This window comes from Myotis myotis, unplaced genomic scaffold (assembly GCF_014108235.1).
Source record: "Myotis myotis isolate mMyoMyo1 unplaced genomic scaffold, mMyoMyo1.p scaffold_m19_p_1, whole genome shotgun sequence".
Lineage (NCBI taxonomy): Eukaryota > Metazoa > Chordata > Mammalia > Chiroptera > Vespertilionidae > Myotis > Myotis myotis.
In genome coordinates, this window is record NW_023416313.1 from 39,847,187 (window position 1) to 39,854,714 (window position 7,528).

At 39.7% G+C, this 7,528-nt stretch overlaps 1 pseudogene; it reads left to right on the forward strand.

Annotated features, from left to right (window-relative positions):
* The first annotated feature begins 5,580 nt into the window (after nt 1-5,580).
* On the forward strand, nt 5,581-6,230 carry LOC118660705 (annotated as a pseudogene).
* The last annotated feature ends 1,298 nt before the right edge of the window (nt 6,231-7,528 follow it).

Sequence of the window (7,528 nt, forward strand, 5' to 3'; positions counted from 1 at the left end):
GTTCTAAGGCTCATTCAGGATTTTGCAGGAATTCGTTTCCTTGAGGCTGTATGAAAGAAGTCACCATATTCTTGCTGTCAGCTAAAGACCCCTTCTCAATTGCTAGCAACCACCCTTATGTTCTTACCACATGGCCTCCTCCTCTAACACTATGACACTTTGTTTTTTCAATGCTATCATGAGTATCTACCCTTTAAGGGTCCAACTGATTATGTCAAGCCCACCCATGTGATTGAAAAGAGACATGATTAGCTCAAATCTCTGGGTGAAAATTTGTTCACCTTTGCTATTTAAGGCCATTTATTCATGGGGATTTTATCCTATCATAGGCCCCACCCATACTCAAGAAGATGGGGTTATATAAGGAGTGTACCAGTATAACAAGGGGCAGAAACCTGCCTACCATATGTTTTATTTTTTATTTTTACCACCTGAAATGTGAATTACTTTTTTTTTAATGTTTATTCAAATATTAATTAATACCTTGCTCAGAACACATTTATATGTCCAATACTATCCAGAAGGTAGAGTAAGTATGATCTCAGCCACTCATCTACTAATGGGCACTTGGCTGTTTCCAGATCTTAGCTATTGTAAATTGTGCTTCTATGAACATAGGGGTGCATATATATTTTCTAAATTAAAATTACTTCTATACATAACATTTTAGGGTTGAGCATTGTAGGCTCATGTATATATTATTATATGCACATATAGAAAGCTATGTTTATTGAATTTCCTTTTAAAGAAGGTAAATTTCACTGCGAGTACCAAATTTTTCTTATGATCATTCATGACATTACTTTAGTAAGTAGGAGGATCATGTTGAAGTTTAAAACTGCTGGGGTCCAACCCCAGCGGGTCCAGGGGTCCCCAAAGGTGTGGATGGAGTCGGCGAAGAGGGAAAGACTCGGAGGCAGCGTTCAGTTGATCAGCATGGTTGGGTTCTCTTGCCTGGTTCTATTTGCCAGGTTCTGTAGGTTCTCCAGCCAGGTTCTGTAGCCAGGTCCCCTCGCTAGGTTCTCCAGCCAGGTTCTGTCCAGGATCTATTCAGGTTCTTTTGCCAGGTTCTCTCGCTAGGTTCTGTCTCTAGGTTCTGTCTCCAGTTTCTGTCCAGGATCTTTTGCCATGTTCTCTCCAGCGAAGTTCTTCTGTCTCTAGGTTCTGTGTAGGTTCTGTGTCTCTTGGTTCTGTCTTCTTAGTTCTGTGTTCTAAGTTCTGTCTTCTTACATCTGTACTTATACCAGTTGATTCCAATCCTATCAATCTCTATTCCAAAGGTTAGGGCGTTTCTTATCTCCATTCCAGGGAGTAAAGATTATGTAGCTTAAGCATGATTATTCGTAGTTAAAGTGATTAATTACCCGCCTGGCACTTAGTTAAGAGGTTTTATTCCCTCCCTAACTTCAGGGGAAAATCCCTACCTGGGGAAACAACCTTTCTCAGAGACCTTGGTTAAAACACATAGTGCCAAGAAGGTGAGCAAACATATTAAGAACAGTATGCCATATATGCCAGGTCCCTTGAAACAGCAAGCATGGACCGGCTCCCGGCATAAAACAATGTTGATAGTTTGTAAATCTCTTAGAATAAAATACCCTTATAAAAACTGAATGCCTTGAATTTTTTTCATATGAAAAATTATGGTAGATACTAATAATAGTTAATGAGGTCTCAAAAATATGAAGATACAATCAAAGAACCAATTTACTAAACAATTTATTAATTTTCCATTTTTACATTAATTTGTGTAGGCATTTAAAAATATTTTCATGTTCCACATTATTACTTTAGTGTTCCTTTTGTTACCTTATTTAATTGTTTTAAACATTATTTTTTGTTTTTCTCTTTTACTTTCTTTAAAAAAATGAAAGTTGTTTCTACACATACATGTTCTCAATAGTATTCTTCTTATATTTTCTTTATTAATATAATAATACTGATAAAACTATTTGGACATTTTTTCTATAACTTAAAAATCTATGGTCTCATAAAATCAGTAACATGACTTTTCAATTGTATGTAGTCATCTAGTCACAGACACAGGTGACCAAGTAAATAGGCCTCATCAGGAATCTTCCACCTGACCCAAGCACTGCAGAGAACAGAACTAACTGAGCACATAACTTTTCCTAAGACAGAACTTGCCACTCTTCATTTCTTGTCCTACATGGTTTTTCCCCCCATAATTATTTTACCTTGAAAGTAAGTTTATTCATCAAGAAGTGACCATTTGTTTCATTTCCCCTTGAATCTGGGTATACTTGTAGATATCTGATCAAATTATGCTTTCTGGCTTTCAGGACTACTAGGTAGCTTTGGACATTCAGTCTGGGAAAATCCACATGCCTGGACTCTCCCAGGCTGGCAAAGCCAGGGATTAGTGCTCCAGGCAGCAGCACTGCTGTATTTCCTGCCAGCAGAATGTGGCATCAGCCAACCATGTGAGAAAGCCATTACGAATGCCCAACCTACTCAATCTTTCAGATTATTGCAGCCCCAGTTGAGAGCTAAATGAACAGTATGAGACATTCCAAGTGAGAGCTGCCCTAGCAGCACCCTGCCCAAATTCCTGAGTCACAATGTCCAAGAGAATAATAGCATAGTCACTTGCTTTATACCACTAAATTGGGATGGGATGGTACTGCCATATAGCAATTTGGAAAAAAATATTTTAATACTAATAGTATTTATAATGATACTATTTGTTAATAAGAATCATTAAGCTCTTTCTTTCAAGGAAAATCACATATATATGCATGATGATGAATATACATGTGTGTGGTGTGGCCAGCAATTTTCACTTTTATATATCAAAGCCTTCAGTGTAATTCATTTTATAACTTACTAGAGGCCAGGTAAAGACATTCGTGCACTGGTGGTGGGGGGGACCTCAGCCAGGCCTGCACCCTTTCACAATCTGGGACCCCTCAGGGGATGTCTGACTGCCAGTTTAGGCCAGATCCTGCAACCAGAATCAGGCCTAAACCGACATCCCTCTTGCAATCTGGGACCACTGACTCCTAACCGCTAACCTGACTGCCTGCCTGATTGCTCTTAACCACTCTGCCCGCCTGCCTCATCGCCCCTAACCACCTCTGCCTTGGCCCCTGCTGCTGCGGCTTTGTCCAGAAAAATGCCTGGAATGAAGTCTGGAAGTTCTTCATTGGATTATTACACTTTTATTATTATAGACTAGAGGCCCAGTGCATGAAATTTGTGCATGAGGGGCAGTCCCTCAGCCCAGCCTGCAACCTCTCCAATCCGGGACCCCTCATTCCTAAACCAGCAGTCAGACATCCCTCTTGCAATCCAGGACCACTGGCTCCTAACTGCTCACCTGCCTGCCTGCCTGATCACCCCTAACCACTCTGCCTACCTGTCTGATCGCCCTAGCCCCTCGGGTTGCCTGCCTGATCTCCCCTTACTATGTCTGCCTGCCTACCTGATAGCCTCTAACCACCTCTGCCTGCCTAATCACTCTTAACCGCTCTCCCCTGCTGGCCTGATAGCCCCTAACTGCTCATCCCTGCCAGCCTGATCACCTCTAACCTCCTCTGCCTCGGCCCAGCCACCATTGCTTTTTCTGGAAGGATGTCCGGAAGACGTCCGGTCCATCTGGTTTAATTAGCATATTACCCTTTTATTAGTATAGATTATTTTTAACCGCTAACATTTAGTTAAGCATTCTATTACCTCATACTTAATTAACCTCAGTTCATTAATTTTCTTATTTCATATTTGCATGAAACATGAATTATGTTATTTTACTGATGCAGAAATAGACATTTTAGAGGATAAATGCCTTTTCAAAATCAGCACATCTAGCAAGTGGCAGATCTAACTAATCTTAAAAACCTTTAGTTTTCAAACTACAGTGTATTCAGAAAAGTAAGTCATTGTAACAGATTCATGTTACAGTGAATATACTATAGTGGATGCTTAGAAAATTACCTTGCTTCCACCTCTTGTACATTTTTTCATTTTCTGCCCCTATTAAAAATTATAGAATATTTTTACATTTTCTGCAGAATGTGCTTACTTTATGTGCTTGTTTATTTTACACAAATGAATGACTTTTGAATTTTGTGCTGAACAGGTGGCATTAGCCAATCAGTTATGGTTTGGGATATTAAAGAGGTCCAGCTGTCAGATAGTGAGAGAATATGAAGTAGTTGCCTGTGGTAAGATTACTCATTTATCTTTGCTGCATATTTTGAAACCATGGCTTATTTAAATAATTTGTGTTCTGTGAGCCTTGACAAATGTGGCAATATAGTGTGGCTCACATACTCAAGGGTACATTTAAAGACATTTGCAAAACGAAATTTATATTTTATTTTGAATACAATTTTCTTAGTGTATATAGTTTTGAATAAAAATAAATACTAGGTATCTTGGTGGCATAAATATAACAAATATTTCTGACTCAGACTGTGTTAAATGTGGAAGGACATTAGCTGTTACCAACATCCTAAAATAGCACTTCAGTAAGAATTTCTATTTGTAGATCCATCTGTGTACTTGCAAACCACATTAATATTGTTTTTACTGACTTGTTAAAATAACAAACGTCTTAGAAAGTGGGTTGACTTTTGAGAAACTTGCCATAGTTTCAATTTTGCTTCGGGATAGATTGTGGTTTAAAATTTGTTCATTATACTTGTGTTCTGAACAGCAAAGAAACATTGAAATTATTTATGCTAAAGGGTTTTGTGAGAACAGGTTCTTTTCTAGACACAATAGTAAAATGCAATAGGAAACATATTTAATGCATATTCTAAAGAGATGAAGACTTCCAATCCACAATTTTCTTATCTTCATTTTCTCTGGGGTTATACAAAATTTCTAGGGGCTGATGCACTGACAAATCAGAGGTGATTTTCAACATTTGTCTAACTATCATTTTTTTTGGCAACAGCTCATGGCCTCCTCATTACTGCAAAGGCTACTTTTATGACGAGCTTTTTCTTCCTGATTTTCATGGCACTCTTATTCACATGAGAAAGCATTCTGCTATTCCAATGCCATGTTAGAATGAGTGAAAATCTCTATTCTTCTTATGCTTTCTATAGATATATCATACACTTCTTCCTTTGGGGGGATGTGATATTTCCAAATGTTATTAAAAATAGCATGCACATTCTCATCTGCTTTTAAATATAACAAAATGATAATTCTGTAACCTATTAATATCCAACCTTTCAATTTTTTTTTCTTTAATTCCTAACAGCCCATAATTCTGGGTTATTTTTTCTATTATCAATTAACTTTTTTTTTTACATAACAGCAATTAACAATTCAAATTTTAAATTAAACACATAGTACTATTTACAATTGTACAACAAAATAAAAAAGTAAATATAAATATTACAAAATATTATATATATATATATATATATATATATATTCACAAAAATATAGAGCTCTGATCCAAGAAATCTAAGAAAATCTAAAACTATGGATTCATGGAATAAAAACTCCGTGTTATGAAGATAACAGTTCTTCCCAACTTGATCGGTACATTAAACGCAATGAAATCCTAGCAACTTCGGGCGGGGCCTGCGGAGCGCCAGGACAATGGGAACCCGGGACTAAGAGTAAGACTACCTACCTATTCAAAGTGGTTCTCATCAGGGACGCAGGTGTGGGGTAGAGCAACCTGCTGTCCGGCTTCACCCGAAACGAATTCAACCTGGAGAGCAAGAGCACCACTGGTGCGGAGTTTGCGGCCCGCAGCATCCAGGTGGACTGCAAGACCAGCAAGGCGCAGGTCTGGGACCCCGCTGGCCAGGAACGCTACCGCGCCATCACCTCCGCCTACTGCCGAGGCGCAGGGGGAGCACTGCTGGCGTATGACATCTCTGAGCCTCCGCAGAGAAGAACAACCTGCCCTTCATTGAGATCTCAGCCTGGGACTCCATCAATGTAGGGGAAGCTTTCAAGAACGTTCTCATAGAGATCTACCGCATCGTGTCACAGAAGCAGATTGCAGACCGCGCAGCCCTGACGAGTCCCCTGGTAACCACGTGGTGAACATCAGCGTGCCACCCACTACTGACGGACAGAAACCGAACAAGCTGCAGTGCTGCCAGAACCTGTGCCTGTCCCGTGCCTCCTCCAAGTATGCGTGTGTGCACATCCTCGTCCTTCGCCTGCCCCTCACCATGCTGTCTTCTCTGACCCGACCCTCTCTGTTCCTCTGTGACTGGCTCCCACCCCTCCACTGAGCTCTGCACAGTCAGCCGGGGCTTAGGAAGAACGGGAGTCCAGCAGCACCATCTGTCCTTCTCCCCCACCGCAGGGAAGCTTGAAACCTGGCTGCTACACCTATTCTTCTTGGGTCCCAGTGGGCCTCTGGGTGGGGAGGGGAGGGCGGCAGAATGGACCTATAGGTATAGATTATTGGATACATCAATAAATGGGAGAGAAGATAAAAATTCCATGCAGAAGATTTACAAATAATTTATGTAGCTCTTCCCCCTTGAGAAGGGGGGAGTACAGCTGTGTGAACTGTGCAGTGATTTCCTTCCTAAGTGTCAGTATGGACAGGGGAAAATGGAATAAATTAATTGTGGAGTAACTTGGCAAACACTATCTCAGCATCCAAGAAAAGGTACTGTCTCCCCAGTAGCCAAGATTCATGAGTTCAGAAATTAAGGTGTGGAAAAGGGAGAGGTACCAGTCACCATTACCCCAAAATGTCCCACTAGCAAAATTTTTGTTTCCTGTTTTGGCAACTTTACATTCTGTTGATGCAATGGGTCTTAGTTGTAGAGAGAGAATGCATCCATCAGGAAGCCAATAGGGAAACCATTGAACTGGAAATAAAGACTGCCACTTTGAGCTCTTCATGTCTCTCAACCATGGGATATTCAGAGATATGCCATAGAATGATTGATCCTGACTACCAAGGGAAAATTGGACTATTATCCCAAAATAGAGGTAAGGATGAGTATGTCTGGAATATAGGAGATACCATAGAGTGTCTCTTAGTATTATCATACTCTCTAATTAGGGCCAATGGGAAACTTAACAACCCAGTCCAGACAGGACTACTAATAACCCAGACCCTTCAGGAATAAATGTTTGGATCACATGGCCAAATAAAGAACCACGATCAGCTGAGGTGCTTGCTGAGTGCAAAGAGAATCCAGAATGGGTAGAGTATGAAGGTAATTACAAATATCAACTACATTCAGATGACCAGTAACAGAAGTGAATACTTTGTTACAAATATATATTTGTTTGTTTTTCTTTCCCTGTAACATTGGTTGTATTGGCTTCATATCATAGTATTTAAATAATGTCAATTTTACAACATAATTTTTAGTTATGGCATATTAAGGAGAAAAGTAACATTAGTCAAGGACTTTACTTCCTCTTCTATAGAAGAGGTAAGTGATTTTCTATTGTGCACAGAATAATTGTATAATTTTAGGCAGAATTATGATCGTTTTATTGTATTTATTTGGAAATTAAGTATTGTTCAAGAGGATGCATATGGACGTTAAATTGACAACGGGTG